Raw genomic sequence first — 19,119 nt, forward strand, 5'->3', positions numbered from 1 at the left:
ATTAAAAAAGTGTCTGCTATTACTTCAGTAATTCTCTGGGCAAGGCTTTTAAGAAAGGTCTCAAGAAAAAAATTCAAACACATACTTTTTGAGGACAATAAAACAAATCAATAGCAGCCTCTGATGACACCTGGTGGCCGCTTCTCACAGGAAGTTTCAGTGTTTCAGAAAAAGCCTTCCATGAAGTAGCAGAGAAAGTTAACAATCATTCATACATGTCTAATACTAGCCACACTGCAGGCAGCACTCATAAAATTTTCCCTTATTTTCACCTTTGTTCCACGTCTCATTCATTACAATCTCCACATTGGACTTCTTTGCCCTCTCTAAGAGACCCACTCTCACATCTCACTGGCCTAACAAGGTCACACAAGAACCCCTCTTCCCTGAGCGCTGGATACTCACACCTACCACCATAGCTACTCAGGAGGCTGAGATCTGAGGATTAGGATTCAAAGCCAGCCCAGACAAGAAGTCCATAAGACTCATCTCCAATTAACTGCCAGAAAAGCAGAAGTGGCTCAAGTAATAGAGCGCTAGCCTTGAGCTGAAACTCAGGGACAATGCCCAGGCCCAGAGTTCAAGCCCCACAACTGATGACAAAAATAAAAAAGAACCCCTCTTCTCCCTCCACCATATCTGGACATAACACACAAGAATGCTTCAAGTTTATTGCTTTCTCCCTTTGAGGAGTTCAAAAATAGATGAACCCAGCTGTGTGTGATGGCACAAGTCTATAATTTGATAGTCAGGAGGTAGGGTCAACCTGCACAAATGTAACAATACCCTGGCTCAACCAAAATACAAAAGGGGGGAGGGGCCGGGGGTAAAGACTTGGCTAAAGTTGTAGAATGTTTGTCTAGCATATGTGAAGCTGCAGATCCAATTCCTAGCCACACACGCGCACATGTACACGCATGTACACACACGTACACACACACACACAAAGATGGACTTCGGGTGGGTGTGGTGGCTCACACCTGTAATCCTATCTACTCAGGAGGCTGAGATCTGAGGATCAAGGTTCAAAGCCAACCTGGGCACAAAAAGATCTGAGACTGTATCTCCAATGAACCTCCAAGAAAACAGGAAGTGGGGCTTGGCTCCAGGGTAGGGTGGTAGCCTTGAACTGAAAAGCTCAGGGACAACACCCAGGCCCAGGGGTAGGGTGGTCACCTTGAGCAGAAGAGCTCAGAGGCAGCACCCAGGCTGAGTTTAAGACCCACAAAAAAAAAAAAAAAAAAAAAAAAGGATGAACTTCAGAAGTTAAGATAATGGGATGATCTGACTGTTTTGAGTCTCCTGTCAATTGTCATGGCAACAGCTGAATGAAAGAATAGAGGCGGAACAGTCCACTCCCTCTCTTCATCCCACTCTTTCCCAATTAGACTTCCAACTGAAACTATTACTTCTGAAGTTGAGGAAGGTCTTTACATGAAGCGTATTAGAACTAATAACCTCTGCACAACACAACTGGAATGCACTAAAGATGTGGTACTGCCCCATCTCCTGCTATTGACCCTATCAAAAGTGACCTCGTCTACCAGAGGCCACAGAATAGTCTCATCCTACATGGAAAAGAATGGGAATGTTTACAACTGCAGACGGAATAGCCAACTCCAACAGAGTACAGTTAAAATCATATCAATTACATTACACTAAGAGATTTTCCACAAGTGGATATGAAGCAGAGAATGGTTATTCAAAATAGAGCTCGTTGGTGATACAGGTCCAGTAAGCCTCCTCACTGCCCTGAAAACAAGCAACAACACATTTTCCCATCTGTTCAGTTTATGAGGCTATTGATGCAATTACCCAGAAAAAAATAACCACAAATTCTTTTTTTTTTCCTGAAGGTTTGAACACAGGGAGGGCATGGGCTCTATCATTTAGCCTTTTTGTTCAATACAAGCACTCTACCATTTGAGCCACAGCTCCACTCTGGCTTTTTGTTAGTTAGCTAGAGATAATATTGTCATCTAATAGTCTCATGAACTTCCCTGCCTGGGCTGGCTCCGAACCTTGATCTTCAGCTCTCAGGCTCCTGAGCAACTAGGATTATAGGAAAGTCCACTGGCACCTGTCAAATGTCTAAAAATCCTCTGTTCACTGTTCAATTTGTGAAGTGTTGACTGAACTTAGTGACCTGCCTTGAAAAACAGAGAAAATTAATAGAATGAGTGTTCCCCTTGGACACTATTAAAAAATATATTTCCTGTCTAAAAAATCTATTTTAACATACATATATGTGCATTATGCAACTTACATATAATATTCTAAAGATATATATAATATTCTAGAGATATTAATGTTATGTTTATAAACACCAGGTAATTAAAGAACCTTGTAATAAGACACTGAGTAAATTTTAAACTTACATTTGTGTAGCATAAAAGCATTACTTTACTGTTTCTTAAAATTAAGGAAAAAAATCTGCTGGATTTAGATAAAGCATTGTGTTGTATGGATTTCTAAGATCTACTGAGCAAAAGGTTTGACTCTTACTCAGTTAACAACCCTAAGAGAAATTAAGCCACCTACTATTTTGGCATGTCCAAATCTAGCTGACACTACGAAACTTCTCCAGCCAGAGTCCTAAAGAGGATGAGTAAGTAACAACTGTGTACTCTCAAGCCTGAGGATCCCAGTAGAGGGTCACTTAAGTCACATTCAAACGATTCAAGAGAATACTGTTCTAGTTTCAGAGGATCTCTGATGTTATGGTTCAAATATCCATATCAGGGCTGGGAGTTTGGCCTAGTGGTTAAAGTGCTTGCCTACCATGCATGAAGACCCGGGTTCGATTCCTTGGTACCACATACATAGAAAAAAGCCAGAAGTGGTGATGAGGCTCAAGTGGTAGAGCTCTAGCCTTGAGAAAGTCCAAGGACATTGCTCAGGCCCTGAGCTCAAGCCCAGGACTGGCAAAAAAAAAAAAAAAGAAAGAAAAAAGAGAGAGAATGAAAAAGAAATAGAGAGAGAGAGGTTTAAAAAAAAAAAAACCAAATATCCATATCAATTTTGCCTAGAAGTCCAAAACTTAAATATTTACTTAATTCTTAAATGAGAATTAAGTCACTAAAATGCCATTTTGACAAGGATAAAATGTCAGTGACAAAAGAGAATAAATGGACCACCACCAGTCTCATTATCAAAGACACCTGTCTTCTAATAGTATTTATGAAGATATACTAAATTCATATATAACAATCACATGGCAAAGGCAAATTGTAAAACAAGCTCAGGCACCATTCCTGGCAAATTCTTTTGTTAAAATCTTCCTACAGCATTTTAAACACATCAAACTGATACTGTATTAATTTTATGACAACTTTATACCACCCATCCTTGAAAACTGTGTCTTTCAGGGAAAGATCTTACACAAAATGTTTAAATTCAATATCTCCTTTCAAAAAGTATTTTTTAATCAAGGCTTTCGTAGTATTTTTTAAATAAGAAAAATCTTACTGAAACAGGAATAAAGAGATAAGAAAAAGGAATGACAATCCTATGAGTAAAGTAAAAAAAAATTGAAGAAAAAATTCATTGTCATTAAAAGCAGACACTACTGCTTGTGTCTTATACTATTTGAAAAAGGTTGTTTTATTATCTATATAACTAATCACAATGAAACCATCTCTTACAACTAAAGGCATTATAATGAATTTTCTTTACAGCTACAGAGAAATGGGATTTGCTGTTTTACATCAAATAGAATAGGCTGTATAAATTCTTCTGCCTATTTATTGTAAAATATAATTTCATCTATAAAATCAGTCATGAAATATTAAAACTGAAACAACAGAATTTATATCCTTTACTTAATTTAGTTTAAACGGTCTATTCACTAAAAAGGGGGGGGAAGGTTACATGTAATAGAGCTCCTCCTTTCTCAGTAAGTGTTTCCATTAGACACTGTATTTTCAAGAATTTATAATGTACCCATAAAAAAAGCATTCCATGGTAAAAGTTAGTCTATGTTCCTTAAATTTTCCTGTCTTCTCTTTCAAACGGCATGGAAATGAGACCTGCAACTTGAATTCTGTACAAAGTCAAAGTAATTGGGAGTTGAAAAATTCAAGAAATTATTTAGATTGAAATTTTGAAACAAGAGTGAAAATAGAGTATTAATGTCAGAAAAAGAGACCTTCACTTTTAATTTGACTACACCAGAAGAAACTGTAGAACATGAGAATTCATACAACATTTCTAGGCTTCAGCTCCCTTGTTTGCAGAACAAAAATAAGACTTTAGATTTCAGTAAGAAAGACCCTCACTGACTTTAAGAAAGTTTTGAACATTCAAAAACAGTATTCTTAGTAATGGACAAGAAAAAGATTGAAAAATGGTTATTTTCAAAAATGTAAATCTGGGGAAAATTTAACCAGAAAAAAAAAGGAAAAAAAAAAAAACTAAAGACACATTACATACTGCTCTTAGATCTATCAGGTCCATGAGAAGAGATGGAATACAATAGCTAATCAAAGAACTGCAGGGGAAAAAAGACTAAAAGTACTAATTTTGGAAGAAATCTGGAAAACACTGTAATTCCGAACGTCAATAAGCTAACAGACCATATAAAACTATCAAGCTTCAAGACATTTAGAATATAAATTATTAGGTATCAAAGATCTGAGTGTTAAGAAAGTATATTTAGAAAGGAAAAAAAAACTTTAGCATCAAATTTTTTTAATGAGAATAGTTCTGCTTAAGTCCATTTATATAATAAGGTTAATAGAGCCCCCCCCCACAACCTTGGCAGTGAAATTAGAGGTAATTTTTTTGTACTCTTTCTGGCACTTTTCTATACTTTCCAAAATATATTACTCTGAAATAGCAGGTAACTTGAGTGTAAAATGCTTTTTTTTTTGGGGGGGGGGGTAGAAACAGAGGGAAGAACAGGGAAGTTTCTATATACTGTTAAGGAAATGGGAAGTGATGGTTATTACAAGGCAAAAAAGAGGAGACTTTGAGTAGAAATGCACTTTAGACTTTGGCACACGGAAGAAATAGGTCAGAGGTGATCTGTGATTCCCAGTTGGAAATGTCAGAGGTCTAATTCTGGTCCAATGCCAAGGAAACTAACTGTGGTTCTGTGGGCCTCACATGAAATATGCAAAAATGGGGTTTGGAGGTTGAGAGGAGAACCCATTACAGGTATCATATCCAGAAGCCAGGCCACTTCTTTCAAACCATTCTCCACCAAAAGAAACCTAGGCTCCTGGAGAAAAGGCTGATTCCAAAATTTGTTAGGAAAAACAGATTCAAGATGAGCCTAGAGCACCTTATGTCAAGGAGTAAGCAAATGGAAAGAAAGAAAGAAAGAAAGAAAGAAAGAAAGAAAGAAAGAAAGAAAGAAAGAAAGAAAGAAAGAAAGAAAGAAAGAAAGAAAGAAAGAAAGAAAGTGGAAGGAAGGAAGGAAGGAAGGAAGGAAGGAAGGAAGGAAGGAAGGAAGGAAGGAAGGGGAGAAAGAAGCTCAAGGGGTAGGGTGGTAGCATGGCTCAGTTGGTAGAGTGACAACCAATGAGTGAAAGCATCAGGTTCCAAATTCTCATTCAGATCTTGGACAAAAAAAATAAGAAATGATATGGCGTCAGGCCTGCGGTGGCTCACTCCTGTAATCCTAGCTACTCAGGAGGCTGAGATCTGAGGATCATGGTTCAAAGCCAGCCTAGGCACAAAAGGACCTGAGACTCTTATCTTCAATTAACCTCTAGAAAATAGGAAGTGGGGCTTGGCTCAAGGGTAGGGCAGTAGCCTCGAGCTGAAGAGCTCAGGGACAGTGCCCAGGCCTATTTCAAGCCCCATGACCCACAAAAAAAAAAAAAAAAAAAAAAAAAAGAAATGTTATGGTGACATCACCTTTGTAATAACAATGAACAATTTTAAAAAAGCTAAACAGAAAAACCTTTCTTAAAAAAAAGGAAATATGAGCTGGGCACAGTGGCTCACGACTGTAATCCTAGCTACTCAGGAGGCTGAGATCTGGAGGTCTTGGTTCAAAGCCAGCCTGGGCATGAAAGTCCATTAGACTCTTATCTCCAATCAACCACTAGAAAACTGGAAGCGGTGCTGTGGCTCAAGTGGTAGACCAGTAGCCTTGAGCTAAAGATAGCACCCAGGTCCACAGTTCAAGCCCTATAGCTGACCAAATTAAGAAAGAAAAAAAAAGGGGGGGAGGGGAATATGGCCTGCTTAAGGAGCTCCCTCCAGTTTCATCTCAGGCAGTGCAAGTATCCAAATAATCCACACCACTGAATTTTGGAAAGCAGAAGTGAGTAAATCCATTCCAACGATTGAAAACTAGCTAGACAAATGTGCAAGGATGCATAAATGGAAGCATGAAGTACAGATGGACCCACAGACTGACACACTGATACTGGAGGTAGGGAAAGAGAAGAGGTTGAAAGGAGAAGGAAGATCAAAGGATGACTGTTCACAGTAAGATGCAACTGATGAACATGAGATATATTAACAAAATGTGCATGTACATTAACAAAAATCACGTCGAGCAAAAAAAATCATCCATGAATACTCAATCTGTGGGGTATATCTAAAATGCAGAGGAATATTTACATGATGTTAAAGCAGCTCCATACAAAGTACATATTAGTTGTGCTATGGAAAAGCTGGCACTAACTGGCCTGGAGGTTGAGTCAACATCCTGAATGGTGCAGATGGTCATGGTGTTTTCCCAGAAGTGACACTCAGACAACACCACATGACCAACACAACAGCAGAAAACACAAGAACACTACCTAACTAAAAGGAAAAAAACAACACAACATGAAACATGTCTAAAAAAAAAAAAAACCCAATGGTAAGAGGAATACACTATTCAAAAACGTCATTGTCATTGGGCACCAATGGCTCAACTTATAATCCTACTTACTCAGAAGTATTAACTGGATACTCTGATGCCCAATTAATCACCAAAACGCAGACGGCGGAGCTGTGGCTCCAAGTGGAATATCACTAGCCTTGGTCAAAAAAAGAACAGGGATGGTGTCCAGGCCAAGAGGTTCAAGTCCCAGCACCAATTAAAAAAAAAAAAAAAAAAAAAGTAGCCAGCACAGTGGCCCACGCCTGTATTCCTAGCTACTCATGAGGCTCAGATCTAAGATCTCAGTGCAAAGACAGCCAGCACTGGCACTTGGCAATGGCGCTAAAGTCCGTGAGATTAATTCCAATGAACCACTAGAAAACTGGAAGTGGTGCTGTGGCTCAAGGGGTAGGGTGGTAACCTTGAGTGGAAGAGCTCAGGAACAGCGCCCAGGGGTAGGGGCTCAAGGGATAGGGTGGTAGCCTTAAGCTGAAGAACTCAGGGACCAAAAAGAAAACATTGAGTTAAAAAAAAAAAAAAAAGTGGGACAACATGACAACAGCTGAATCAGCATGTTTTATTTTCATGTTTTACAGTATTTGTGAAACTCCTTCCTAAAGAAAAAGACTAGGAAGTAGGCTGATTTTGTATATGTGGTTTACAAAGACCTCTGTAACATTTCTACTACTTATCTAGACTCACAGGAATACAAAGCTTAAAAAAAAAATTAACAAAAGGGGCTGAGAATATGGCTTAGTGGGAGAGTGCTTGCCTAGCATACATGAGGCCCTAGGTACCATTAAAAAAAAATAAAATAAAAAATTCTTAGACCTGACAAAAGGGCGCTGGAGGCTAACTCCTGTAATCCTAGCTACACACCTCCAGGCACTCAGGTTCAGAATGTTCCCTAAGGCAGTGATTCTCAGTGACAGCAGTGACACAGCTGTCATCCAGTAGGTCTAAAGCCCAAAACTCTGCATTCTGAACAAGTTCCCTCAATATGAAGAGTCTTCCTAGATGCTAGCAAACAATATCAAAATGTTATGCTGAGATGAAGACTAAGAGAGTTCAGATGTAGTGACTTGTAATCCCAGTGTTCATGTAGTTGAAGAATGAGTTCAAGGCCAACCTGGCGACCTAGCAAGATCATGTCTTTATTTTGTCAAAAACGAAATAAAAATTAATGATCGGGTGAGTACATGTATCTCATCTTCACTAGTACGTCCTAAGTTATGGTAACATTTAGCACTCCCACCCCCCACCAGTGAGGCAGATGGTAGGAACTCTTCTACCTCTGAGTCACTGGAACACAAGTTAAGCAGTGTTAGAACACAGCTGGGGATTATCAAAGTACTATTACTGGTAAACCTTTCTTCTAAACACTCTTTAGAAGGCGTACTGTTAAATACTGTTAAAACACTGTGATTGATAAGCTTTTGTGGAGTGCACACTTTGGAAAGTCCTTTTTTCCCATTTAAATATGCAAAGATGTTAGGGGCTGGGGAGACTGACAGGGATAGACCCTTCTCCAGGGCTCTGGCTGCCTTGAGCAAATGACTGCCAATCACGCAGCCAAACGGCCCTTGTGCCCTGTACAAAAGCACAACTGCAGTTCAGGAAGGCACTTCCTAGGAAACTCATACAGGACCCTCAGCTCAGAAGACCAAATGACACGCCCAAGTGGAGAAGGGAGGCAGGAGAGTGGATGAAAGGAGCACAAGGGCCCCATACAAGACTCATGACTGCAAAACACAGTCCCTCATTTGGGTTAAATCGGTACACTGATATGGCTGCAAACATAGGGAGCCTGTGGTAATGAACGCTTTCGTTTATTGCTCTGTACTCTGAACAGCAGGGCGACCCTCTCCTTTGTGCCTGCTCTAACATCAGGATACTAACAAAGACCTCTGCTGAGTAGATGATAACATAAAGAAAAGGAAGAGTGGCAGCACCATTTGGAGAAAAGTGCATCCTGGTAAAGCCAACAATACCCAAACTGACCAGGGCAATGGGGTTAATAAGCAGCTGCTGGCAACATGCTCTGTCACCAGGCACCAGAGAACGTAAGAAAATAACTGATGGAGCCAGGTGCTGATGGCTCATAGCTTCTCAGGAGGATGAGACACGGGGGTCATGGTCTGAAGCCAGCCCTGGTCAGAAAGTCCCCATAAGACTTAACTCCAATGTACCACCAGAAAACCAGAAGTGGTGCAGTGTGTCAAAGTGGAGGATATCTAGCTTTGAGAAAAACAGCTCATGGTCTGTAGGAGGCTGAGATCTGAGGATCAAGGTTCAAAGCCAGCTGGGGCACAAAGGACCTAGACTCTTCAATTAACCTCTAGAAAACAGGAAATGGGGCTTGGCTCAAGGGTAGGGCAATAGCCTGGAGCCCAAGAGCACAGAGACAGCACCCAGGCCCAGGGGTAGGAAAGTAGCCTAGAGATGAAAAGCTCAAGGACAGCTCCCAGGCCTAGGGGTAGAGCAGTAGCCTTGAGCTAAAGAGCTCAAGGACAGTGCCCAGGCTGAGTTCAAGCCCCATGACCCCCCCCCCCCCCAAAAAAAAGAAGAGCTCAGGGACAGCACCTAGGCCCTGGATTCAAGCCCCATGACTGACACACCCACCCCACCCCTGAAAAATAAAGTAACTGACAGCACCTGGTTGGGACCAGCTGGCAGAGAACCCACCCTTTCCTCACATAGCAGCTGGAACACCTGGAGCCCTGACCCCTGTCAGAGGCCTTGGTCCAAACCCACAGGTCTGAACTCCCAGAATCTAGGGCAGCCAGAACCCTGTCATTCATCCCATCACCTACAAATACAAACATGGGCCTAGAATAACTCAAGTAGCTTCTTCCAACCCATAATACCATCCACACAAGGAGACAACGCTAGCTAGCTAGGGTGTGGCACGAGGTGTAGATAAGCATTCCAACTGCTTTCTGTTCTCCCAACAACATTGACAGGTACTTTCTGTCACTGTCAAAATGAAATACATTGTTTTGATACTTATTTAACGTGTATCTTCCTAATGAGTAAAAAAAAAAAAGAAAAGAAAAGAAAAAGAAAAAGAATTTTTACGCTCACATTTCTTTTTCTGAAGTCATTTTTCTGATTTTCTATTCTATTTCTGCTTGCTCATAGTTCTGAATACAACTATTTTGGTATATAACCTATTCATGATTTTTTTTCTTGTTTTGGGGGTTTAGTGGGGTTTTGCTTCCCCCCCACACACATTTTTGCTGGTACCTGAGTTTGAACTCTGGCCTCTAAGCTTACTAGACAGAGGCATTCTAGCACTTGAGCCAAGATTTTTCTTATTTTCCAGATAAGGCCTTAGACATTTTTACCTGGGGCCAGTCTCAAACCTCATCAACCTACCTACCTCCAACTTTGTTTGCTTCTGGAATAAAAGGCCACACCCAACCTGACTGAGCCAGCTCAGAATTATACTTCCCCCCAAACGCCAATTAGAAAGTCACTGGCTAATACCTGACCCCAGTGACCCACTTGATCAGTTTAAGAACCATTTCTTACCTGTGCTGGAGGTGTGCAACTATTATCCCCTAATGCCTTCTAAAGCATCATAATTTTTCCTTCAATATTCAAGCCTTTACTTGGCCTATAAATTTTTTCAGGTGCCATAAATTATTTATTTATTTTTTTGTGCCAGTTCTGGGCTTGAGCTCAGGGCCCAAGCCCTGTGCTTGGACTTTCTCAAGACTAGAGCTCTACCACTTCCGGGTTTTTTTTCTATGTATGTGGTACCGAGGAATCGAAACCGAGTCTTCATACATGATGGGCAAGCACTCTACCTCTAGGCCAAACTCCCGGCCCCATAAAATTTTTTTTTTAAAAAACACGTATTCCCACCCATACGAACTTTATTTGGTAAAAAGCACATATGACCAACTGTGATTTTAGGACACAGAGTGGCTGAGTGAAATCCTAACTAGATTACTCGCTATTGCTGCATTAGGGTTATTCTGCTTTTTCACTAAGGCAAATAAAAACCAAATTTTTCAGCACAAAAATCTACAACATTAATTGCAAATTCATCTATGATTCCCCCACCACACTCAAGAAAGACTCTTTGACATGTCCCTTCAAATCTCAAGACTTAGCTGGGCACCACTAGCTCGAGGAGACTTAAGACGTGTAAATTATAAAAGCAGTTAATAAGATGCAGATTATTCATCTGGTCGGTAAGTACTGATTGTCTCATGTGTGCCAGTCACCAAACAAGTTACTGGTTAACAAAAAGAGATGTTCCCTGCTTCAAAGGGATGCAGTAACTGTTCACCCAACCTCCTCTGTTTGGGATAAAGGCATGTGCATTTTGCTGGGTACAGGCAGTTCACACCTGCCATCCTAGCTCCTTGGAAAGCAGAAGATGGAGACTGTAGTTCAATCCTCCAGATCTCAGTCTCCAGAGTGGTTAGCATTACATGTACGAACCACCAGAATTGACTGGTAATTTGGTTCTTCTTGTCTCTTGTGGTTTGCTTCTCATGTAGTGTGATAAACCCGGTAGTTAATAAATCCAGGAACAATAAATTAAGCTGTGTAGTCCCAATTGGTCCCTAGGCATTGTAGGCAGTTGTTGAGGCAAAGTGTTTAGAAATACAAAGTAGCCAGGGGAGGTGGCTCATGCCTGTAACCCTAACTACTCAGGAGGCTGAGATCTGAGGATGGTGGTTCAAAGCTAGCCCAGGCACTAAAAAGAAGCAAAAGACTCTTATCTTTAATTACTAGTAAATGGGAAGTGGGGCTGTGGCTCCAGGGGTAGGGCAGTAGCCTTGAGCTAAAGAGCTCAGTGACAGCGCCTAGGCCCAGAGTTCAAGCCCCATGACCCATCTCCCCACCCCCCCCCCCCAAAAAAAGAAATACTAGCTAGCCACAGGGTGCTGGTGGCTCACGCCTATAATCCTAACTATTCAAGAGGCTGAAATCTGAGGATTGCAGTTGAAAGTCAGCCCAGGTAGAGAAGCCCCCAAGAGACTTTTCTCCAACTTACCACTCAAAACAAAATAAAAACAAAAATAAATGGAAGTAGCAGTTGTGGCTCAAGTGGTACAGTGTTAGCCTTGAGCACAAAGTGGCTCAGGGACAGCTCCCAGGCCCTGAGCTCAAGCCCCACAACCAACAAATAAAATAAAATAAAATAAAAATACCTTCAACTTGGGGGTGGGGAGGAGGGAAATGGGGACCAAGACATGAGAAAGGGTATCAATGTATGTGAAGTAATGCACCTTCTATCTGGAGAATATAATGTAACCCTTCTATTAATTACAATAAAAAATATATGAAAAAAATACCTTCCATTGAGAATCTTCCTTCCCACTGTGACTACTAGTGGAATGAAATAACTCAGGAAGCATTGCTTACTTAATTGCTTTGTGTCAATCTTAGCAGAACTGGACATTGATTCAGTATCTGTGGAGACTGCGCCACAGTGCCATTCATGGTTCTTGGTTTTGAAAGAAATGGATTCTGGCTGCCTTAAGCAGAAAAAGAACTCACTGCAAGACCACACACACACACACACACACACACACACACACACACACGTTAGGTTTTGCTGTTATAGCAACATTGTCATTGGCAAAACTGTCACTTTTGCTTCTAAACTGCTGAAATCTCACTGGAAAATATTTTACTGCCCTTGTGTCTTTATGACATTTTCCCTAGGGTGCTGGGCACACAATATTGCACAATCACCCTAGATTCCAGGAAGCAGAGACAGAATAACTGTTCTTTATCACAAGAATCCATGCAATGAAGGATTCCTTCCAAATAAGGTATCCCTAAAAGTAAACCCTGGACGTGGGGATAGCGGGGAGCAAAGTCAGGACAGGACGATGCCCAAAGAACGCACCACAACTATTTGGACCAATACATAAGAGAGGGTAGGGAGTAGAGTTTCAGGTAGGAGCTTGTCAAGAGGCAGGAAGTAACATGGAACATTTCAAGAGTTAAAGCTACTTAAGGCAGAGGCATGAAAGACAGGGCTGGAGAAGACTTGGAGAATGCAGCTAGCATGGTAGCATGTACAGACTTTTTTCTTCAAAAAACTGTCTCCACAGAATACTGTACCAATATCAAATGTTGCAGCCAAGCCACACTTACTCTCTCCCCATTTCCCACCTTCCAGTTCATCATTTGCCTAGACTGCAAAGACTGGCACAAGACAGCCAAGCAAGCAAGGATGGGAAGGATGACTCTTCGGTGGAAGAGTCTCAACGAATGCCTACAATGCCCAGAGACCAATGTGGACTGACTACACAGCTTTAATTTATTATTCCTGCATTTATTAATGAGGATCCTTGTCACTGCTTGAGAAATCAATCGTTAATGACAATAAGAACTAAATCACCAGCCTATGCTGTTAAGGTTAGAGTTCTTGTCTAATGAGACAAACCTAGAATGAACGCTGGTGGTCCAAGCTACTTAGGAGGCTGAAACCTGGGAGACTGAGGTTTGAAGCCAGACAAGTAAAAAAGCCTGGGAGACTACATCTCCAATTAACTAGCAAAAACCCAGGCTCCAGTGGTAGAGCACCAGCCTTGGGCAAGAAAACCAAGCAGGAAGCCCACTGCTGGCACATACACACAAAAAATTTAATGCTGGGAAAATAACCCTTGGACCAAGTGAATACCCACGATTCTTTACCATACTACCTGTCTTCCAAGAAAACTTAACACACCCTCACCCTTGGCAATTAGGCGTTCATTTCCTCTTATGTTCCATCTGTCTAACAGGTAGAAATGTTTACTAGTGCCTCAAAAGTATTTGTATATGAATCTCAAAATGGTTACCCTCGAAACTACAAATACACTACTATTCCAGTCCCTTGAATGGAGTCTGGCATAAAGCAGACCAACGTATTTCAAATGGAACCACTTTGCATTGCTTTGAAAGGTGCCAATGCAACTCTGGCTTATCTTGCTCCGTGTCTATAAACGTGAAAAGTATTTGTCGGTCATGGTCACATCTGGTGTATGTGTCCTGCAAGACAGGTACTACGGAGCTGTCGCTGGTGCCGGAGTTGGTAATATTGTAGCGGCCCTCGGAAGTAACAGACACTTGACACTTGCGTCTCAACACTACTTAACCGGAGCTCCGCTTCATAAAAAGGAAGTCATCACTACCATCTGGGAATCGCGGTCTCTCGGGAAGCGTGCATCCATTCCAAACATCACGAGCTCTGCTAATAATGCCGAACCGAGTCGCCAGTGCCCTGGCCCACGGTTCCAAACGCGCAACAGGTGCGTACTGGAATTCCTCCGGGCCCTGATCGAGTTCCAATTCAGGTCAGCCTCCGACTGGAGCGCCTAGAAAACGAGACACCCTGCAGTCCACGGCTGCCGGCCCGGCCGAGACACCCTGGGCTGGAACCCAGGGAAGTGAAGGGGCGGCTCAACCCGGCGCCACCCACAGGGGTCGGCAGCTGGAGGCGGGCCGGGCTCCAGGCTGGCCCCGGGGGCGGCGGGACCCCCGGGCCGCGCTCCGGCGAGCAGTCGCCGCCCGGCGCGCTCCGGTCAGCGGGGCCGGGGCCCTCGGAGCCCCGCAGCGGGGCTCCGGGTCGCCTAACGGAAGGGGTCCGGGCGAGGGCGACCCCGCGTGGACCGGGGGTCCGGGACGCCCCGGAGGGGGCTGCGGGCCGAGCGGCGGCCGGAGTGGCCGCCCCCGCGACGCGGGCGACGCCGAGGAGCAGCCCCGCCGGGCGGGCGCGGGGCGCGGGGGTCGGGCCTGGGGTGACAGGCGGGGAGCCGAGGCTCGCGGGGCGCGCGGCCCGGGGCCCCGCGGCGGCACCGGCCTGCCGGGCGAGCCGGAGGCGGGCGGGCGGGCCGCGGCGGGGACGCGGCCGCGAGTGCGGGCGGGGTCGGGAGTCCCGGCGGGCGCCGGGCGGCGGCGGCGGAGGCGGCGGCGGGCGGGAACGGCGCGCCGGGAGGGGCGGAGGCGGGAGGGGGAGAGCGGCGGGCCCGGCCGCGCGCGGGGCGCCCAGCCGCCGGGCCGCGGGGCCCTCAGGCCACCGCCCCCGGGCCCGGCGCTGACGCCGGACGGTCCCCGCCTCCCGGCCCCCCGCCCCGCCCGAGGACAGCTCACCTGCTCGCCGACGGGCTCGCTCCCTGCGCCCCTCCGACTGACTCCTCCGGCTCACCGTCTTCCCTGTGGGAGGAGGGGGCGGGACTTCCTGTCCCCCCCGCTCAGTGACTTCCGGTGTCCCCAAGGCTACCCTGGCGGCCGAGGCCCCAGACGCCACACCCCGAACACGACATCCCGTAACGTCCACCGTGAGAGCCAAACCGAACTTCCTCCTTCTGGCCTGAGTGGCCGGCGGCTCCGCGAGTCGACCTGAGTTGAACCCGTCGGTTCTTTCCGGAAGTCTCGGAGGTGCATCCGGAAGTCCCGCCCTCCGCTCGAGGGGGCGGACGGGAAGCCGGAGGAGTCTGTCCGGAGGCGACGTCCGCCGGCCCTTCCGGCGTGGCGCTCGCCGGGACCGGGGGAGAGGGAGTCGCTGGGCCTCCGGGCTCGCCGGGTCCCCCGGGCTGCACGGCCCTCTCAGCCTCGTCCTGACATCGCTCCGCTCCCGGACACCCAAGAAGCGGGGACGGGGCAGCGTGCGCGGCGCCGAGGCGGGGATGAAGGAGCCCTGCGGAGCTTCCGGCCGGGCGTGGGGGTCGAGCCGCCCCGGGCTCCTCGCGTCCCCTGAGAGGGAGCGCTCGAGAAGGGGGCCTCGGCCCCGCGTCCCCGGCCACCCCGGTGCGCAGACGCGCGCGCTGCGCCGCCGGGCAGCCGCGGGGCCTCCGCCGGGGACGGACGGCCTGGCAGCCCGCGGGGCCTCCGCCGGGGACGGACGGCCTGGCAGCCGCGGGGCCTCCGCCGGGGTCGCACGGCCTGGCGGCCCGGGGCGGCTCAGCTCTCTGTTTAGAAAGCTGGGTTTAAGTAACTAGGTTAAAATATCCTAAAGACTCGCTCTCCAAACCAAATCATCTCAGGTTTGCAAATAATTACTTGTGTTTAATAGTTTACGGAGGGTTTCTGTTTCGTTTTGCTTTTTGGGCATTTATCTGGTTGAATTCGCCACTAATCCACAGGAGTTTCACGCATCCACCTAGGGATAATTAGCCATCATTCTGTTGCATAATATTCAATTAAAAGTTGTTGAAAGTCAGGTGCGAATGGCTCACCCCATAATCCTAGCTAATGAGAAGACAGAGGTCTAATGATTATGGTTGAAAGCCAGCCCGGGCAGTAAAATATGAAATTTGGAGCTGTGGCTCAGGGGGTAGAGCACCAGCCTTGAGGGGGAAAAAAGAAACAACAGCTCAGGGACATTGCCTAGTTCTCCTGCATTCAAGATCCAGAACCCAAGGAAAACAATGTCCTCAGACAGCCTTTCAGTGTTATTTCATTAAACAGTATTCATTAAGTGTCTTGTAAAAGATAAGTAAAACTAGAGTCTGTCTTAAAGAGTTGACTAAATTGATTAATTGATTCGAAGAAGTCCTAAACTCAAGTAGTGCAGCCGGGCAGTCCTAGCAGCTCAGGAGACTGAGATTTGAGGACTGCAGGAAACTCTTACCTCCAATAAACTAACTCAGAACAGGTGAAGTGGCACTGCTGTGGCTCAAGTGGTAGAGTGCTTGGCTTGAGCAAAATAGCTCAGGGATAGTGCCCAAGCTCTTGACTTCAAGCTCCACAGTGACAATAAAAAGTTACCGATCTGCTGTTGATGAAAGGTGTTTGCAAATACGATGTTGTAGTTGCATGTTTCTCAGTCTTGCATCTAGTGAGCAATCAAAAGGCATTCACATCTGCTTCTGTTTATGTTTCCTTAATGTCATTTGTTACCTTTCTCTGCTTAATTTTTTTTTTCAGCAATTTCTGGTGTGATTATAAAACCTGCGTTTCACACCCCAGGACCAACTCCTGGGCATCCACATATCAGCTTTGCCCACTCATTCCTCCTTGCCAAGAAAGACATGGTAAACAGCAGAGAAAATATGTGATTATGTGGCACGGGGAGCCATGATTTGTCTACTGACAACTTCAGAATATGAAAGCAAGCCTAGGTTTCAAAAGACTGGTACAGAGGAGAAGTAAGCAGAATTATTAGACTGTGCAATCACAAGACTGGGTTAGAAATGCCCTGGATGTGTCCCAGTGCTTAGAAGTGGCACAGCTAGTGTGACAGTCCTTCCTCTCAGATCTGGTCACATGGAGAGTGGTTAAACCTTTAGCTCCTGTTCTCCAAGATTTCAGAAAAGTTATTATTGCTGTCATCACTTGAGGGGATGTATCTGGCTCCTGTGAACTAATTTACTCTTGCTCTAGTGTACTGAGCATCAGCATTATAGGTATTGTCATCATTTGAAGAAGACCTGTCAGGCTCTACGTGCCTTATGGATAGTTTCAGTCCCGTATTATGAAGGTGTTATATTCTCCACCCTGGCCTTCCATGTAACTACAGCTCTGAACAGAAGGCTTAGAATACAAAATGGAGCCAAGAATGACAAGCCTCCTGCTTTTAGTTCATTGATAGGCCCAACGAAGTGGTAAGTACTTTCCAGCAAAATCAGTTTTCAAGCACTTGTTACAAGTAGGCATGATATTCGTAACATGAATAATAGTATGATTTTCTCAGTTTTTAAAATCTGTCATTCACCCACCAAGTTTGGAAATTTTAGGATCATTAGTTCTCCAAGTATTTTTCTTCTCATTGTCTCAGTGTCTTATAGTCCCCAATGAAAGGTAACTTAAAATTTTATGTGAAATTCACAGAAGCTCTATTTTATCCTCCCCTACCCCAAATGCTTCTCTCTGACCTTCAGATTTGGTAAGTTCTGTTGATCTGCCATTGTGTTCCCTGTTTCTTCTATCACCTCCCACCTATTAACACCATCCAGTGATTTCTATACATCAGGTGTCATAGTGTAAATTCTCAAGTTTTAATTTGGACTTTTCTCATAAGTTCTGTTCCTCTAAGAAGAGTTTCTATCAGTGTTTATTGCAGGCATATTTTCCATTGTATCTCTAAAGTAGTTGTAATAGCCACTTACATGCCAATGTCTGAATCTGCTGATGACAGTACCTGAATCATCTGTGGGTAAATTGATTTTTTTCATTTTATTATGATTCACATTTTTAGTATATTTTTATTAAAGAATTTATTAACATTGATTTTTACAACATATTTCAAATGATGTATTTAACAAACAAGTACTCAAGAAGGGAATCTGTATATACAATTACTGGCACTTAGATTATAGAACATAATTAGAATTAGGCTGAGGATTTGTATGTCATAGATACATATTAATCTATGTAATAAAACGTCTATAGAGTTATAAATTTTTATGTCTATGCAGTTGTGTTTATATTTCCAATACCATGTCCATAATATTGGGTACGCAAATATTGAGTCCTCACTCTTGTACTGTTTGGATCTAATAGCTGCATATTAAGGATACCGTGCACCTTTTGTTCCTTTGGTCTTGACTTGTCTCACTTAATATGATTTGCTCTAGATTCATTCATTTCCCTGCAAATGCCATTATTTTATCTTGTCTTTTGGCTATGTAGAATTCCATTGCATATATATACCACATTTTTTGTATCCATTCATCTGCAGTAGGGCATCTGGATTGTTTCCATCGCCTGGCTATTGTGAATAGTGTAGAGATAAACATAGCTGAGCAGGTGTCCTTATCATTATGATTCACATTTTTACTTCTTAAATTTCCAGTAATCTTGGACTATATCCTAGACAGTTGGAAATACACAGTACAAATCCAGAATGCCAGTATGTTTCACTGAGGAGCAGCTGCTCCTAAGTGTTGCACACTTGTTTCAAAGAGCAGTTATTTTGCCAGTGTCTGTACTCCTTATTTTAGTGAGCTACTAATCCCACTTACTTCCTCTGGGCCCCAAGGAATGAGTAGACACTTCCCCTCTGGCTCTGTCCAGAAGCTCCTATCCCTACCTGTAGCTGCTAATGCATTCCACAACTGCCTTCTGGTTCTGCAAGTGGGGTGGCAAATAGACTTTAAGAAACTTCCCTTATTTTATTGTAATTGTTTAAAACTTGGAAGTATGGTCAATTTTGGTGAGTAATTTTGATGACTAATTTAATAGTGTCATTTAAAGCCCTAATTTCCTTCAAATTAACATTTTTGTCATTACATTCACTTATAATAACAGAGAAAATGTTCTATGAACAGTTAAACACCCACACTAGAATTTTAAATCTTAGCTCTTTCAGAATGCTATTTTGGCAAATATCAATGTGGGAG

At 44.0% G+C, this 19,119-nt stretch overlaps 1 protein-coding gene across 2 annotated transcripts in view; it reads right to left on the minus strand.

Moving 5' to 3' along the window:
- The window catches only part of Znf407 (zinc finger protein 407), a 361,765-nt gene extending 346,582 nt beyond the window's left edge, over positions 1–15,183 (minus strand). For both annotated transcript variants that reach the window (XM_090352958.1, XM_090352957.1), the window contains exon 1: positions 14,930–15,183. The gene's annotated coding sequence lies outside the window, so the exon portion shown is untranslated. The remainder of the gene's footprint in view (positions 1–14,929) is intronic.
- Between the last annotated feature and the right edge of the window lie 3,936 nt (positions 15,184–19,119).

Source organism: Megascapheus bottae, chromosome 19 (assembly GCF_031878675.1).
Source record: "Megascapheus bottae isolate mThoBot1 chromosome 19, mThoBot2.hap1, whole genome shotgun sequence".
NCBI lineage: Eukaryota > Metazoa > Chordata > Mammalia > Rodentia > Geomyidae > Megascapheus > Megascapheus bottae.